General features: G+C 48.6%; 11 non-coding genes across 11 annotated transcripts; all 11 read right to left on the bottom strand.

Moving 5' to 3' along the window:
• Positions 1 to 806: 806 nt before the first annotated feature.
• Positions 807 to 913, bottom strand: LOC129428324 (U6 spliceosomal RNA). Its single transcript, XR_008638967.1, has one exon. It is a non-coding gene; the product is annotated as a U6 spliceosomal RNA (small nuclear RNA).
• Positions 914 to 2093: 1180 nt separating this feature from the next.
• On the bottom strand, positions 2094 to 2200 carry LOC129428323 (U6 spliceosomal RNA). Its single transcript, XR_008638966.1, has one exon. It is a non-coding gene; the product is annotated as a U6 spliceosomal RNA (small nuclear RNA).
• A 1180-nt stretch (positions 2201 to 3380) lies between these two features.
• On the bottom strand, positions 3381 to 3487 carry LOC129428351 (U6 spliceosomal RNA). Its single transcript, XR_008638993.1, has one exon. It is a non-coding gene; the product is annotated as a U6 spliceosomal RNA (small nuclear RNA).
• Positions 3488 to 4667: 1180 nt separating this feature from the next.
• On the bottom strand, positions 4668 to 4774 carry LOC129428352 (U6 spliceosomal RNA). The gene has a single exon (XR_008638994.1). It is a non-coding gene; the product is annotated as a U6 spliceosomal RNA (small nuclear RNA).
• Positions 4775 to 5954: 1180 nt separating this feature from the next.
• On the bottom strand, positions 5955 to 6061 carry LOC129428353 (U6 spliceosomal RNA). The gene has a single exon (XR_008638995.1). It is a non-coding gene; the product is annotated as a U6 spliceosomal RNA (small nuclear RNA).
• Positions 6062 to 7241: 1180 nt separating this feature from the next.
• Positions 7242 to 7348, bottom strand: LOC129428355 (U6 spliceosomal RNA). Its single transcript, XR_008638996.1, has one exon. It is a non-coding gene; the product is annotated as a U6 spliceosomal RNA (small nuclear RNA).
• Positions 7349 to 8528: 1180 nt separating this feature from the next.
• LOC129428356 (U6 spliceosomal RNA) lies at positions 8529 to 8635 on the bottom strand. Its single transcript, XR_008638997.1, has one exon. It is a non-coding gene; the product is annotated as a U6 spliceosomal RNA (small nuclear RNA).
• A 1180-nt stretch (positions 8636 to 9815) lies between these two features.
• On the bottom strand, positions 9816 to 9922 carry LOC129428357 (U6 spliceosomal RNA). Its single transcript, XR_008638998.1, has one exon. It is a non-coding gene; the product is annotated as a U6 spliceosomal RNA (small nuclear RNA).
• A 1180-nt stretch (positions 9923 to 11102) lies between these two features.
• Positions 11103 to 11209, bottom strand: LOC129428362 (U6 spliceosomal RNA). The gene has a single exon (XR_008639003.2). It is a non-coding gene; the product is annotated as a U6 spliceosomal RNA (small nuclear RNA).
• A 1180-nt stretch (positions 11210 to 12389) lies between these two features.
• LOC129428358 (U6 spliceosomal RNA) lies at positions 12390 to 12496 on the bottom strand. Its single transcript, XR_008638999.1, has one exon. It is a non-coding gene; the product is annotated as a U6 spliceosomal RNA (small nuclear RNA).
• A 1180-nt stretch (positions 12497 to 13676) lies between these two features.
• LOC129428327 (U6 spliceosomal RNA) lies at positions 13677 to 13783 on the bottom strand. The gene has a single exon (XR_008638970.1). It is a non-coding gene; the product is annotated as a U6 spliceosomal RNA (small nuclear RNA).
• Positions 13784 to 15978: the final 2195 nt, after the last annotated feature.

Below are 15978 nucleotides of genomic sequence, written 5' to 3'. Positions count from 1 at the left end.
TGGGCGCGGCCTCAACCATGCTGTGTTTGAGGAGCTGCCTCAAACAAAAGAAAGTTGCTTGTTAAACGGTCTTTACTGCGTCTGCATCCATTCATACTGAAAGCGGGCCACAAACCCTTCTTCTTTCCAAGACTTGGCAAAACCTTTAAGCAAAGCCATTTGAAATGAGACAAACCATGTTGTCATTCCAAACAAAAGCTGACGTTGAGGCGCTAAGCCCACCACCAATGGGAACTCGCCACCGAGCCGAGGATCAGCAAGATGGTGGCAAAATGAGAAGGCCCACACGCCTGGACCTCACAGAACAAAGGCTCGTGATAAAGGCACATGCAAATTGCAGGGCACTGATTGGAGCTTTCCTGACTATTGTACATGGGCCTCTATCATGCTCTCCCTCATTATTGTACGTGGGGGTGTGGCCTATAACGTACTTATTGACAAAAGAAGAGGTTGGAGGGGAAGAAAGCCACAGCATCAGATTCAGTCTAGGCGTCGCCAAAGTTGTTAACCTGACAAAACGAGGACTTGGAGCAACAGAGGCAATTAGCTTGAAGAAACAAACAACAGTTTTCCCAGTGGCCTCCAATCGCAGTTCAGCCATGCTCAGTGCAAACCTTTATCTCCTCCACTGAGAACATTCGATGTGTATTTCTTTTTTCTACTGTTTTTGGTGCAAGGGTGGACACGCGTGATGTAATCGGTCACGATCGCGAGGAAGGCATGTCAGGTGACCATACACCGGAGATTCGGAGGCTGACGTTGGCGCGTATCCCGCTGGCTTTAAAAGCAAACCTGTAAACAACGCATTAAATATGGAGCGCTTCACGGATTTGCGTGTCATCCTTTCGCAGGGGCCATGCTAATCTTCTCTGTATCGATCCAATTTTAGTATACGTGCTGCCGTAGCAAGCACAAACACAACGACCCTAACAAGGTCCCTATATGCCTCGTTTCTCAGCAAGCTCTCAGGCAGGTGGTGAGGACAAGCAGACCATCTTGCTAAACTCGCACCAGTGCAGCACATTTACATGTATCCGCTTGGCAGATGCTTCCGAGCTGCTAGGAAATCGCCCCCACAACCGTTGCTCTGCCCAGCACAATGTACTACCAACCGAGCTTTCCTTGGGTTGGGCACACGGACGGATTTAACCTCCCACCGCGTTTAGGGACGGGGTAACTGAGAGAATGAAGCTTCTCGCGGGATGAGCGTAATGATAAATGTAGCAGCGGCACAGAAAGCACAAGACACACTTGTCAGTGGTACGGGAAACAGAACACAAGGGGCATTGGGCGCGGCCTCAACCATGCTGTGTTTGAGGAGCTGCCTCAAACAAAAGAAAGTTGCTTGTTAAACGGTCTTTACTGCGTCTGCATCCATTCATACTGAAAGCGGGCCACAAACCCTTCTTCTTTCCAAGACTTGGCAAAACCTTTAAGCAAAGCCATTTGAAATGAGACAAACCATGTTGTCATTCCAAACAAAAGCTGACGTTGAGGCGCTAAGCCCACCACCAATGGGAACTCGCCACCGAGCCGAGGATCAGCAAGATGGTGGCAAAATGAGAAGGCCCACACGCCTGGACCTCACAGAACAAAGGCTCGTGATAAAGGCACATGCAAATTGCAGGGCACTGATTGGAGCTTTCCTGACTATTGTACATGGGCCTCTATCATGCTCTCCCTCATTATTGTACGTGGGGGTGTGGCCTATAACGTACTTATTGACAAAAGAAGAGGTTGGAGGGGAAGAAAGCCACAGCATCAGATTCAGTCTAGGCGTCGCCAAAGTTGTTAACCTGACAAAACGAGGACTTGGAGCAACAGAGGCAATTAGCTTGAAGAAACAAACAACAGTTTTCCCAGTGGCCTCCAATCGCAGTTCAGCCATGCTCAGTGCAAACCTTTATCTCCTCCACTGAGAACATTCGATGTGTATTTCTTTTTTCTACTGTTTTTGGTGCAAGGGTGGACACGCGTGATGTAATCGGTCACGATCGCGAGGAAGGCATGTCAGGTGACCATACACCGGAGATTCGGAGGCTGACGTTGGCGCGTATCCCGCTGGCTTTAAAAGCAAACCTGTAAACAACGCATTAAATATGGAGCGCTTCACGGATTTGCGTGTCATCCTTTCGCAGGGGCCATGCTAATCTTCTCTGTATCGATCCAATTTTAGTATACGTGCTGCCGTAGCAAGCACAAACACAACGACCCTAACAAGGTCCCTATATGCCTCGTTTCTCAGCAAGCTCTCAGGCAGGTGGTGAGGACAAGCAGACCATCTTGCTAAACTCGCACCAGTGCAGCACATTTACATGTATCCGCTTGGCAGATGCTTCCGAGCTGCTAGGAAATCGCCCCCACAACCGTTGCTCTGCCCAGCACAATGTACTACCAACCGAGCTTTCCTTGGGTTGGGCACACGGACGGATTTAACCTCCCACCGCGTTTAGGGACGGGGTAACTGAGAGAATGAAGCTTCTCGCGGGATGAGCGTAATGATAAATGTAGCAGCGGCACAGAAAGCACAAGACACACTTGTCAGTGGTACGGGAAACAGAACACAAGGGGCATTGGGCGCGGCCTCAACCATGCTGTGTTTGAGGAGCTGCCTCAAACAAAAGAAAGTTGCTTGTTAAACGGTCTTTACTGCGTCTGCATCCATTCATACTGAAAGCGGGCCACAAACCCTTCTTCTTTCCAAGACTTGGCAAAACCTTTAAGCAAAGCCATTTGAAATGAGACAAACCATGTTGTCATTCCAAACAAAAGCTGACGTTGAGGCGCTAAGCCCACCACCAATGGGAACTCGCCACCGAGCCGAGGATCAGCAAGATGGTGGCAAAATGAGAAGGCCCACACGCCTGGACCTCACAGAACAAAGGCTCGTGATAAAGGCACATGCAAATTGCAGGGCACTGATTGGAGCTTTCCTGACTATTGTACATGGGCCTCTATCATGCTCTCCCTCATTATTGTACGTGGGGGTGTGGCCTATAACGTACTTATTGACAAAAGAAGAGGTTGGAGGGGAAGAAAGCCACAGCATCAGATTCAGTCTAGGCGTCGCCAAAGTTGTTAACCTGACAAAACGAGGACTTGGAGCAACAGAGGCAATTAGCTTGAAGAAACAAACAACAGTTTTCCCAGTGGCCTCCAATCGCAGTTCAGCCATGCTCAGTGCAAACCTTTATCTCCTCCACTGAGAACATTCGATGTGTATTTCTTTTTTCTACTGTTTTTGGTGCAAGGGTGGACACGCGTGATGTAATCGGTCACGATCGCGAGGAAGGCATGTCAGGTGACCATACACCGGAGATTCGGAGGCTGACGTTGGCGCGTATCCCGCTGGCTTTAAAAGCAAACCTGTAAACAACGCATTAAATATGGAGCGCTTCACGGATTTGCGTGTCATCCTTTCGCAGGGGCCATGCTAATCTTCTCTGTATCGATCCAATTTTAGTATACGTGCTGCCGTAGCAAGCACAAACACAACGACCCTAACAAGGTCCCTATATGCCTCGTTTCTCAGCAAGCTCTCAGGCAGGTGGTGAGGACAAGCAGACCATCTTGCTAAACTCGCACCAGTGCAGCACATTTACATGTATCCGCTTGGCAGATGCTTCCGAGCTGCTAGGAAATCGCCCCCACAACCGTTGCTCTGCCCAGCACAATGTACTACCAACCGAGCTTTCCTTGGGTTGGGCACACGGACGGATTTAACCTCCCACCGCGTTTAGGGACGGGGTAACTGAGAGAATGAAGCTTCTCGCGGGATGAGCGTAATGATAAATGTAGCAGCGGCACAGAAAGCACAAGACACACTTGTCAGTGGTACGGGAAACAGAACACAAGGGGCATTGGGCGCGGCCTCAACCATGCTGTGTTTGAGGAGCTGCCTCAAACAAAAGAAAGTTGCTTGTTAAACGGTCTTTACTGCGTCTGCATCCATTCATACTGAAAGCGGGCCACAAACCCTTCTTCTTTCCAAGACTTGGCAAAACCTTTAAGCAAAGCCATTTGAAATGAGACAAACCATGTTGTCATTCCAAACAAAAGCTGACGTTGAGGCGCTAAGCCCACCACCAATGGGAACTCGCCACCGAGCCGAGGATCAGCAAGATGGTGGCAAAATGAGAAGGCCCACACGCCTGGACCTCACAGAACAAAGGCTCGTGATAAAGGCACATGCAAATTGCAGGGCACTGATTGGAGCTTTCCTGACTATTGTACATGGGCCTCTATCATGCTCTCCCTCATTATTGTACGTGGGGGTGTGGCCTATAACGTACTTATTGACAAAAGAAGAGGTTGGAGGGGAAGAAAGCCACAGCATCAGATTCAGTCTAGGCGTCGCCAAAGTTGTTAACCTGACAAAACGAGGACTTGGAGCAACAGAGGCAATTAGCTTGAAGAAACAAACAACAGTTTTCCCAGTGGCCTCCAATCGCAGTTCAGCCATGCTCAGTGCAAACCTTTATCTCCTCCACTGAGAACATTCGATGTGTATTTCTTTTTTCTACTGTTTTTGGTGCAAGGGTGGACACGCGTGATGTAATCGGTCACGATCGCGAGGAAGGCATGTCAGGTGACCATACACCGGAGATTCGGAGGCTGACGTTGGCGCGTATCCCGCTGGCTTTAAAAGCAAACCTGTAAACAACGCATTAAATATGGAGCGCTTCACGGATTTGCGTGTCATCCTTTCGCAGGGGCCATGCTAATCTTCTCTGTATCGATCCAATTTTAGTATACGTGCTGCCGTAGCAAGCACAAACACAACGACCCTAACAAGGTCCCTATATGCCTCGTTTCTCAGCAAGCTCTCAGGCAGGTGGTGAGGACAAGCAGACCATCTTGCTAAACTCGCACCAGTGCAGCACATTTACATGTATCCGCTTGGCAGATGCTTCCGAGCTGCTAGGAAATCGCCCCCACAACCGTTGCTCTGCCCAGCACAATGTACTACCAACCGAGCTTTCCTTGGGTTGGGCACACGGACGGATTTAACCTCCCACCGCGTTTAGGGACGGGGTAACTGAGAGAATGAAGCTTCTCGCGGGATGAGCGTAATGATAAATGTAGCAGCGGCACAGAAAGCACAAGACACACTTGTCAGTGGTACGGGAAACAGAACACAAGGGGCATTGGGCGCGGCCTCAACCATGCTGTGTTTGAGGAGCTGCCTCAAACAAAAGAAAGTTGCTTGTTAAACGGTCTTTACTGCGTCTGCATCCATTCATACTGAAAGCGGGCCACAAACCCTTCTTCTTTCCAAGACTTGGCAAAACCTTTAAGCAAAGCCATTTGAAATGAGACAAACCATGTTGTCATTCCAAACAAAAGCTGACGTTGAGGCGCTAAGCCCACCACCAATGGGAACTCGCCACCGAGCCGAGGATCAGCAAGATGGTGGCAAAATGAGAAGGCCCACACGCCTGGACCTCACAGAACAAAGGCTCGTGATAAAGGCACATGCAAATTGCAGGGCACTGATTGGAGCTTTCCTGACTATTGTACATGGGCCTCTATCATGCTCTCCCTCATTATTGTACGTGGGGGTGTGGCCTATAACGTACTTATTGACAAAAGAAGAGGTTGGAGGGGAAGAAAGCCACAGCATCAGATTCAGTCTAGGCGTCGCCAAAGTTGTTAACCTGACAAAACGAGGACTTGGAGCAACAGAGGCAATTAGCTTGAAGAAACAAACAACAGTTTTCCCAGTGGCCTCCAATCGCAGTTCAGCCATGCTCAGTGCAAACCTTTATCTCCTCCACTGAGAACATTCGATGTGTATTTCTTTTTTCTACTGTTTTTGGTGCAAGGGTGGACACGCGTGATGTAATCGGTCACGATCGCGAGGAAGGCATGTCAGGTGACCATACACCGGAGATTCGGAGGCTGACGTTGGCGCGTATCCCGCTGGCTTTAAAAGCAAACCTGTAAACAACGCATTAAATATGGAGCGCTTCACGGATTTGCGTGTCATCCTTTCGCAGGGGCCATGCTAATCTTCTCTGTATCGATCCAATTTTAGTATACGTGCTGCCGTAGCAAGCACAAACACAACGACCCTAACAAGGTCCCTATATGCCTCGTTTCTCAGCAAGCTCTCAGGCAGGTGGTGAGGACAAGCAGACCATCTTGCTAAACTCGCACCAGTGCAGCACATTTACATGTATCCGCTTGGCAGATGCTTCCGAGCTGCTAGGAAATCGCCCCCACAACCGTTGCTCTGCCCAGCACAATGTACTACCAACCGAGCTTTCCTTGGGTTGGGCACACGGACGGATTTAACCTCCCACCGCGTTTAGGGACGGGGTAACTGAGAGAATGAAGCTTCTCGCGGGATGAGCGTAATGATAAATGTAGCAGCGGCACAGAAAGCACAAGACACACTTGTCAGTGGTACGGGAAACAGAACACAAGGGGCATTGGGCGCGGCCTCAACCATGCTGTGTTTGAGGAGCTGCCTCAAACAAAAGAAAGTTGCTTGTTAAACGGTCTTTACTGCGTCTGCATCCATTCATACTGAAAGCGGGCCACAAACCCTTCTTCTTTCCAAGACTTGGCAAAACCTTTAAGCAAAGCCATTTGAAATGAGACAAACCATGTTGTCATTCCAAACAAAAGCTGACGTTGAGGCGCTAAGCCCACCACCAATGGGAACTCGCCACCGAGCCGAGGATCAGCAAGATGGTGGCAAAATGAGAAGGCCCACACGCCTGGACCTCACAGAACAAAGGCTCGTGATAAAGGCACATGCAAATTGCAGGGCACTGATTGGAGCTTTCCTGACTATTGTACATGGGCCTCTATCATGCTCTCCCTCATTATTGTACGTGGGGGTGTGGCCTATAACGTACTTATTGACAAAAGAAGAGGTTGGAGGGGAAGAAAGCCACAGCATCAGATTCAGTCTAGGCGTCGCCAAAGTTGTTAACCTGACAAAACGAGGACTTGGAGCAACAGAGGCAATTAGCTTGAAGAAACAAACAACAGTTTTCCCAGTGGCCTCCAATCGCAGTTCAGCCATGCTCAGTGCAAACCTTTATCTCCTCCACTGAGAACATTCGATGTGTATTTCTTTTTTCTACTGTTTTTGGTGCAAGGGTGGACACGCGTGATGTAATCGGTCACGATCGCGAGGAAGGCATGTCAGGTGACCATACACCGGAGATTCGGAGGCTGACGTTGGCGCGTATCCCGCTGGCTTTAAAAGCAAACCTGTAAACAACGCATTAAATATGGAGCGCTTCACGGATTTGCGTGTCATCCTTTCGCAGGGGCCATGCTAATCTTCTCTGTATCGATCCAATTTTAGTATACGTGCTGCCGTAGCAAGCACAAACACAACGACCCTAACAAGGTCCCTATATGCCTCGTTTCTCAGCAAGCTCTCAGGCAGGTGGTGAGGACAAGCAGACCATCTTGCTAAACTCGCACCAGTGCAGCACATTTACATGTATCCGCTTGGCAGATGCTTCCGAGCTGCTAGGAAATCGCCCCCACAACCGTTGCTCTGCCCAGCACAATGTACTACCAACCGAGCTTTCCTTGGGTTGGGCACACGGACGGATTTAACCTCCCACCGCGTTTAGGGACGGGGTAACTGAGAGAATGAAGCTTCTCGCGGGATGAGCGTAATGATAAATGTAGCAGCGGCACAGAAAGCACAAGACACACTTGTCAGTGGTACGGGAAACAGAACACAAGGGGCATTGGGCGCGGCCTCAACCATGCTGTGTTTGAGGAGCTGCCTCAAACAAAAGAAAGTTGCTTGTTAAACGGTCTTTACTGCGTCTGCATCCATTCATACTGAAAGCGGGCCACAAACCCTTCTTCTTTCCAAGACTTGGCAAAACCTTTAAGCAAAGCCATTTGAAATGAGACAAACCATGTTGTCATTCCAAACAAAAGCTGACGTTGAGGCGCTAAGCCCACCACCAATGGGAACTCGCCACCGAGCCGAGGATCAGCAAGATGGTGGCAAAATGAGAAGGCCCACACGCCTGGACCTCACAGAACAAAGGCTCGTGATAAAGGCACATGCAAATTGCAGGGCACTGATTGGAGCTTTCCTGACTATTGTACATGGGCCTCTATCATGCTCTCCCTCATTATTGTACGTGGGGGTGTGGCCTATAACGTACTTATTGACAAAAGAAGAGGTTGGAGGGGAAGAAAGCCACAGCATCAGATTCAGTCTAGGCGTCGCCAAAGTTGTTAACCTGACAAAACGAGGACTTGGAGCAACAGAGGCAATTAGCTTGAAGAAACAAACAACAGTTTTCCCAGTGGCCTCCAATCGCAGTTCAGCCATGCTCAGTGCAAACCTTTATCTCCTCCACTGAGAACATTCGATGTGTATTTCTTTTTTCTACTGTTTTTGGTGCAAGGGTGGACACGCGTGATGTAATCGGTCACGATCGCGAGGAAGGCATGTCAGGTGACCATACACCGGAGATTCGGAGGCTGACGTTGGCGCGTATCCCGCTGGCTTTAAAAGCAAACCTGTAAACAACGCATTAAATATGGAGCGCTTCACGGATTTGCGTGTCATCCTTTCGCAGGGGCCATGCTAATCTTCTCTGTATCGATCCAATTTTAGTATACGTGCTGCCGTAGCAAGCACAAACACAACGACCCTAACAAGGTCCCTATATGCCTCGTTTCTCAGCAAGCTCTCAGGCAGGTGGTGAGGACAAGCAGACCATCTTGCTAAACTCGCACCAGTGCAGCACATTTACATGTATCCGCTTGGCAGATGCTTCCGAGCTGCTAGGAAATCGCCCCCACAACCGTTGCTCTGCCCAGCACAATGTACTACCAACCGAGCTTTCCTTGGGTTGGGCACACGGACGGATTTAACCTCCCACCGCGTTTAGGGACGGGGTAACTGAGAGAATGAAGCTTCTCGCGGGATGAGCGTAATGATAAATGTAGCAGCGGCACAGAAAGCACAAGACACACTTGTCAGTGGTACGGGAAACAGAACACAAGGGGCATTGGGCGCGGCCTCAACCATGCTGTGTTTGAGGAGCTGCCTCAAACAAAAGAAAGTTGCTTGTTAAACGGTCTTTACTGCGTCTGCATCCATTCATACTGAAAGCGGGCCACAAACCCTTCTTCTTTCCAAGACTTGGCAAAACCTTTAAGCAAAGCCATTTGAAATGAGACAAACCATGTTGTCATTCCAAACAAAAGCTGACGTTGAGGCGCTAAGCCCACCACCAATGGGAACTCGCCACCGAGCCGAGGATCAGCAAGATGGTGGCAAAATGAGAAGGCCCACACGCCTGGACCTCACAGAACAAAGGCTCGTGATAAAGGCACATGCAAATTGCAGGGCACTGATTGGAGCTTTCCTGACTATTGTACATGGGCCTCTATCATGCTCTCCCTCATTATTGTACGTGGGGGTGTGGCCTATAACGTACTTATTGACAAAAGAAGAGGTTGGAGGGGAAGAAAGCCACAGCATCAGATTCAGTCTAGGCGTCGCCAAAGTTGTTAACCTGACAAAACGAGGACTTGGAGCAACAGAGGCAATTAGCTTGAAGAAACAAACAACAGTTTTCCCAGTGGCCTCCAATCGCAGTTCAGCCATGCTCAGTGCAAACCTTTATCTCCTCCACTGAGAACATTCGATGTGTATTTCTTTTTTCTACTGTTTTTGGTGCAAGGGTGGACACGCGTGATGTAATCGGTCACGATCGCGAGGAAGGCATGTCAGGTGACCATACACCGGAGATTCGGAGGCTGACGTTGGCGCGTATCCCGCTGGCTTTAAAAGCAAACCTGTAAACAACGCATTAAATATGGAGCGCTTCACGGATTTGCGTGTCATCCTTTCGCAGGGGCCATGCTAATCTTCTCTGTATCGATCCAATTTTAGTATACGTGCTGCCGTAGCAAGCACAAACACAACGACCCTAACAAGGTCCCTATATGCCTCGTTTCTCAGCAAGCTCTCAGGCAGGTGGTGAGGACAAGCAGACCATCTTGCTAAACTCGCACCAGTGCAGCACATTTACATGTATCCGCTTGGCAGATGCTTCCGAGCTGCTAGGAAATCGCCCCCACAACCGTTGCTCTGCCCAGCACAATGTACTACCAACCGAGCTTTCCTTGGGTTGGGCACACGGACGGATTTAACCTCCCACCGCGTTTAGGGACGGGGTAACTGAGAGAATGAAGCTTCTCGCGGGATGAGCGTAATGATAAATGTAGCAGCGGCACAGAAAGCACAAGACACACTTGTCAGTGGTACGGGAAACAGAACACAAGGGGCATTGGGCGCGGCCTCAACCATGCTGTGTTTGAGGAGCTGCCTCAAACAAAAGAAAGTTGCTTGTTAAACGGTCTTTACTGCGTCTGCATCCATTCATACTGAAAGCGGGCCACAAACCCTTCTTCTTTCCAAGACTTGGCAAAACCTTTAAGCAAAGCCATTTGAAATGAGACAAACCATGTTGTCATTCCAAACAAAAGCTGACGTTGAGGCGCTAAGCCCACCACCAATGGGAACTCGCCACCGAGCCGAGGATCAGCAAGATGGTGGCAAAATGAGAAGGCCCACACGCCTGGACCTCACAGAACAAAGGCTCGTGATAAAGGCACATGCAAATTGCAGGGCACTGATTGGAGCTTTCCTGACTATTGTACATGGGCCTCTATCATGCTCTCCCTCATTATTGTACGTGGGGGTGTGGCCTATAACGTACTTATTGACAAAAGAAGAGGTTGGAGGGGAAGAAAGCCACAGCATCAGATTCAGTCTAGGCGTCGCCAAAGTTGTTAACCTGACAAAACGAGGACTTGGAGCAACAGAGGCAATTAGCTTGAAGAAACAAACAACAGTTTTCCCAGTGGCCTCCAATCGCAGTTCAGCCATGCTCAGTGCAAACCTTTATCTCCTCCACTGAGAACATTCGATGTGTATTTCTTTTTTCTACTGTTTTTGGTGCAAGGGTGGACACGCGTGATGTAATCGGTCACGATCGCGAGGAAGGCATGTCAGGTGACCATACACCGGAGATTCGGAGGCTGACGTTGGCGCGTATCCCGCTGGCTTTAAAAGCAAACCTGTAAACAACGCATTAAATATGGAGCGCTTCACGGATTTGCGTGTCATCCTTTCGCAGGGGCCATGCTAATCTTCTCTGTATCGATCCAATTTTAGTATACGTGCTGCCGTAGCAAGCACAAACACAACGACCCTAACAAGGTCCCTATATGCCTCGTTTCTCAGCAAGCTCTCAGGCAGGTGGTGAGGACAAGCAGACCATCTTGCTAAACTCGCACCAGTGCAGCACATTTACATGTATCCGCTTGGCAGATGCTTCCGAGCTGCTAGGAAATCGCCCCCACAACCGTTGCTCTGCCCAGCACAATGTACTACCAACCGAGCTTTCCTTGGGTTGGGCACACGGACGGATTTAACCTCCCACCGCGTTTAGGGACGGGGTAACTGAGAGAATGAAGCTTCTCGCGGGATGAGCGTAATGATAAATGTAGCAGCGGCACAGAAAGCACAAGACACACTTGTCAGTGGTACGGGAAACAGAACACAAGGGGCATTGGGCGCGGCCTCAACCATGCTGTGTTTGAGGAGCTGCCTCAAACAAAAGAAAGTTGCTTGTTAAACGGTCTTTACTGCGTCTGCATCCATTCATACTGAAAGCGGGCCACAAACCCTTCTTCTTTCCAAGACTTGGCAAAACCTTTAAGCAAAGCCATTTGAAATGAGACAAACCATGTTGTCATTCCAAACAAAAGCTGACGTTGAGGCGCTAAGCCCACCACCAATGGGAACTCGCCACCGAGCCGAGGATCAGCAAGATGGTGGCAAAATGAGAAGGCCCACACGCCTGGACCTCACAGAACAAAGGCTCGTGATAAAGGCACATGCAAATTGCAGGGCACTGATTGGAGCTTTCCTGACTATTGTACATGGGCCTCTATCATGCTCTCCCTCATTATTGTACGTGGGGGTGTGGCCTATAACGTACTTATTGACAAAAGAAGAGGTTGGAGGGGAAGAAAGCCACAGCATCAGATTCAGTCTAGGCGTCGCCAAAGTTGTTAACCTGACAAAACGAGGACTTGGAGCAACAGAGGCAATTAGCTTGAAGAAACAAACAACAGTTTTCCCAGTGGCCTCCAATCGCAGTTCAGCCATGCTCAGTGCAAACCTTTATCTCCTCCACTGAGAACATTCGATGTGTATTTCTTTTTTCTACTGTTTTTGGTGCAAGGGTGGACACGCGTGATGTAATCGGTCACGATCGCGAGGAAGGCATGTCAGGTGACCATACACCGGAGATTCGGAGGCTGACGTTGGCGCGTATCCCGCTGGCTTTAAAAGCAAACCTGTAAACAACGCATTAAATATGGAGCGCTTCACGGATTTGCGTGTCATCCTTTCGCAGGGGCCATGCTAATCTTCTCTGTATCGATCCAATTTTAGTATACGTGCTGCCGTAGCAAGCACAAACACAACGACCCTAACAAGGTCCCTATATGCCTCGTTTCTCAGCAAGCTCTCAGGCAGGTGGTGAGGACAAGCAGACCATCTTGCTAAACTCGCACCAGTGCAGCACATTTACATGTATCCGCTTGGCAGATGCTTCCGAGCTGCTAGGAAATCGCCCCCACAACCGTTGCTCTGCCCAGCACAATGTACTACCAACCGAGCTTTCCTTGGGTTGGGCACACGGACGGATTTAACCTCCCACCGCGTTTAGGGACGGGGTAACTGAGAGAATGAAGCTTCTCGCGGGATGAGCGTAATGATAAATGTAGCAGCGGCACAGAAAGCACAAGACACACTTGTCAGTGGTACGGGAAACAGAACACAAGGGGCATTGGGCGCGGCCTCAACCATGCTGTGTTTGAGGAGCTGCCTCAAACAAAAGAAAGTTGCTTGTTAAACGGTCTTTACTGCGTCTGCATCCATTCATACTGAAAGCGGGCCACAAACCCTTCTTCTTTCCAAGACTTGGCAAAACCTTTAAGCAAAGCCATTTGAAATGAGACAAACCATGTTGTCATTCCAAACAAAAGCTGACGTTGAGGCGCTAAGCCCACCACCAATGGGAACTCGCCACCGAGCCGAGGATCAGCAAGATGGTGGCAAAATGAGAAGGCCCACACGCCTGGACCTCACAGAACAAAGGCTCGTGATAAAGGCACATGCAAATTGCAGGGCACTGATTGGAGCTTTCCTGACTATTGTACATGGGCCTCTATCATGCTCTCCCTCATTATTGTACGTGGGGGTGTGGCCTATAACGTACTTATTGACAAAAGAAGAGGTTGGAGGGGAAGAAAGCCACAGCATCAGATTCAGTCTAGGCGTCGCCAAAGTTGTTAACCTGACAAAACGAGGACTTGGAGCAACAGAGGCAATTAGCTTGAAGAAACAAACAACAGTTTTCCCAGTGGCCTCCAATCGCAGTTCAGCCATGCTCAGTGCAAACCTTTATCTCCTCCACTGAGAACATTCGATGTGTATTTCTTTTTTCTACTGTTTTTGGTGCAAGGGTGGACACGCGTGATGTAATCGGTCACGATCGCGAGGAAGGCATGTCAGGTGACCATACACCGGAGATTCGGAGGCTGACGTTGGCGCGTATCCCGCTGGCTTTAAAAGCAAACCTGTAAACAACGCATTAAATATGGAGCGCTTCACGGATTTGCGTGTCATCCTTTCGCAGGGGCCATGCTAATCTTCTCTGTATCGATCCAATTTTAGTATACGTGCTGCCGTAGCAAGCACAAACACAACGACCCTAACAAGGTCCCTATATGCCTCGTTTCTCAGCAAGCTCTCAGGCAGGTGGTGAGGACAAGCAGACCATCTTGCTAAACTCGCACCAGTGCAGCACATTTACATGTATCCGCTTGGCAGATGCTTCCGAGCTGCTAGGAAATCGCCCCCACAACCGTTGCTCTGCCCAGCACAATGTACTACCAACCGAGCTTTCCTTGGGTTGGGCACACGGACGGATTTAACCTCACACCGCGTTTAGGGACGGGGTAACGGAGAGAATGAAGCTTCTCGCGGGATGAGCGTAATGATAAATGTGGCAGCGGCACAGAAAGCACAAGACACACTTGTCAGTGGTACGGGAAACAGAACACAAGGGGCATTGGCCGCGGCCTCAACCATGCTGTGGAAAAAAAAATTAGTAACCAACACATGACTGGCACAAAAAAGAAAGTCGTGCCACAGACATTTGAAAACATGAATGGGGAGCTAGCGTGTGACAAAAAGTTTGTTACACTGTTTTTCTATGCTTTCTCACGTTTTACATGAGAAAGGTAAGACATAATTTACTCTATCTTTCAGTTTTTGGTAGCGAAGGGCTGAGTGAATATTTGTTGAATTTGTGCGGATAATGGCGTTCTCTGTGACGCCGCCGCTGTCCATCGGACACGGGATTCGGTTTGTTACCGATCCCGGTGTTACGATTGAAGCGGCTTTGCTTGCAGTTGGTGAGCAGATTGGTTATAATAGTATAGCTTATGCCTCCCGAATGAACAAGGCGGTGGTTGTTTTTTTGAATGAGGAGCGTCTAGTTCATGAGTTGATTGAAACTGGTGTTTTCATAAATTATTTGTTTATTCAAGTTTCGCCACTATCAGTGCCATCCACAAGAATAGTCATCTCAGGGGTTCCACCTTTTATCCCTAATGATTTGATTGAGAAAGAACTACGCAGATTTGGAAAGTTTGCAAGCGGATTTAAAACGGTGACTCTTGGTTGTAAGGACGCACGTTTTAAACACGTGATTTCATTACGGAGGCAAGTTTTCATGTTTTTGGATAATCCGACAAATTCTTTGGACATCTCCTTTAAGGTAAAATATGATACTGGACAGTATATGGTTTTTGCTAGTTCAGGAAGTATGAAATGTTTTGAATGTGGGGATGTGGGGCATAAGCGTCTTAATTGCCCACATAAAGAACATGCTGAAAATGTAGAGCATCCCATTGACGACTGAATGTTAGATCAGAGGAAACTGAAGGTCCCAGTAATGTTTCTATTGTGCAGGATGAACAAGTGCATAGTGAAACTAATGTTAAAGCAGAAAAGAGTACAGATGATGTAGCAGCTGAGGGACCGGAACAGTCAACATCTGTTGATGCTGTTGTTATGGTTTCAAAAACTGTTGAACATACAAGGAGTAAAATTGATGAAAGTGAAAACTTGAGAGTGGGTGTATCTGTGCAGCAGAATGTTCAGTTTGAAACTAAGGAGAAGGAATTGGGCTGTTTTTGTCAAATAGTCAAGCGAGTAGTCATGTAGAAAGTAATATGGATGAAATGGATCAGGATGAGTCTGATGAAGAAAGTGTTGATGCATATAGTAAGATGAGAGATTTGTATTCTATGGAGGATATAAATAATTTTCAGGATGAAACATTTGGACAGTTTATAATTATTTTGCTGACACAGATACATTTATCATGTCAGCAACATTATTGCAAAAGATGGTCAGTTTTGACTTATTGGATGAAAAGAAGAGATACCGTTTGAGAAAACATGTTACAACTTTGAAGAAAGCAGCTAAGTTAAATATAACTAGGAAGGGCAAAAACGCTTTAACAAAAATAAAATGATGTCAACCTTTATCATGAATAACGCTTGGAGGCTACTTTTTGGTTGTCTGTCCCTCTTTCTCTTTTTTTCTATGGGAGGTCTAATGGTGCGTTTACACCAACCGCGGTAGAGGCGTGAAGCGCGAGTGATTTCAATGTTAAGTCAATGTGCAGACGCGTTGACGCGCGTCAGGAGGTCCCGCGGCGCGGAAGAGGCGTTCGGCGCGGAGCGGAAGACGCGTTTCCGCCTCATTCGCGCGTGAACCTCGCGCGAAAGGCGCGAATTGAGCGTTGTCCGCGGTACGCGCGAATGGTGCTATTGTGCATTTTGCGGTTCACGCGAATTTGCGGCTGACGCCCGAGTTGAAAA

Source organism: Misgurnus anguillicaudatus, chromosome 14, assembly GCF_027580225.2.
Source record: "Misgurnus anguillicaudatus chromosome 14, ASM2758022v2, whole genome shotgun sequence".
NCBI lineage: Eukaryota > Metazoa > Chordata > Actinopteri > Cypriniformes > Cobitidae > Misgurnus > Misgurnus anguillicaudatus.
The sequence above is the reverse complement of the archived record's forward strand: the minus strand, read 5'-3'. Positions and strand labels throughout refer to the sequence as shown.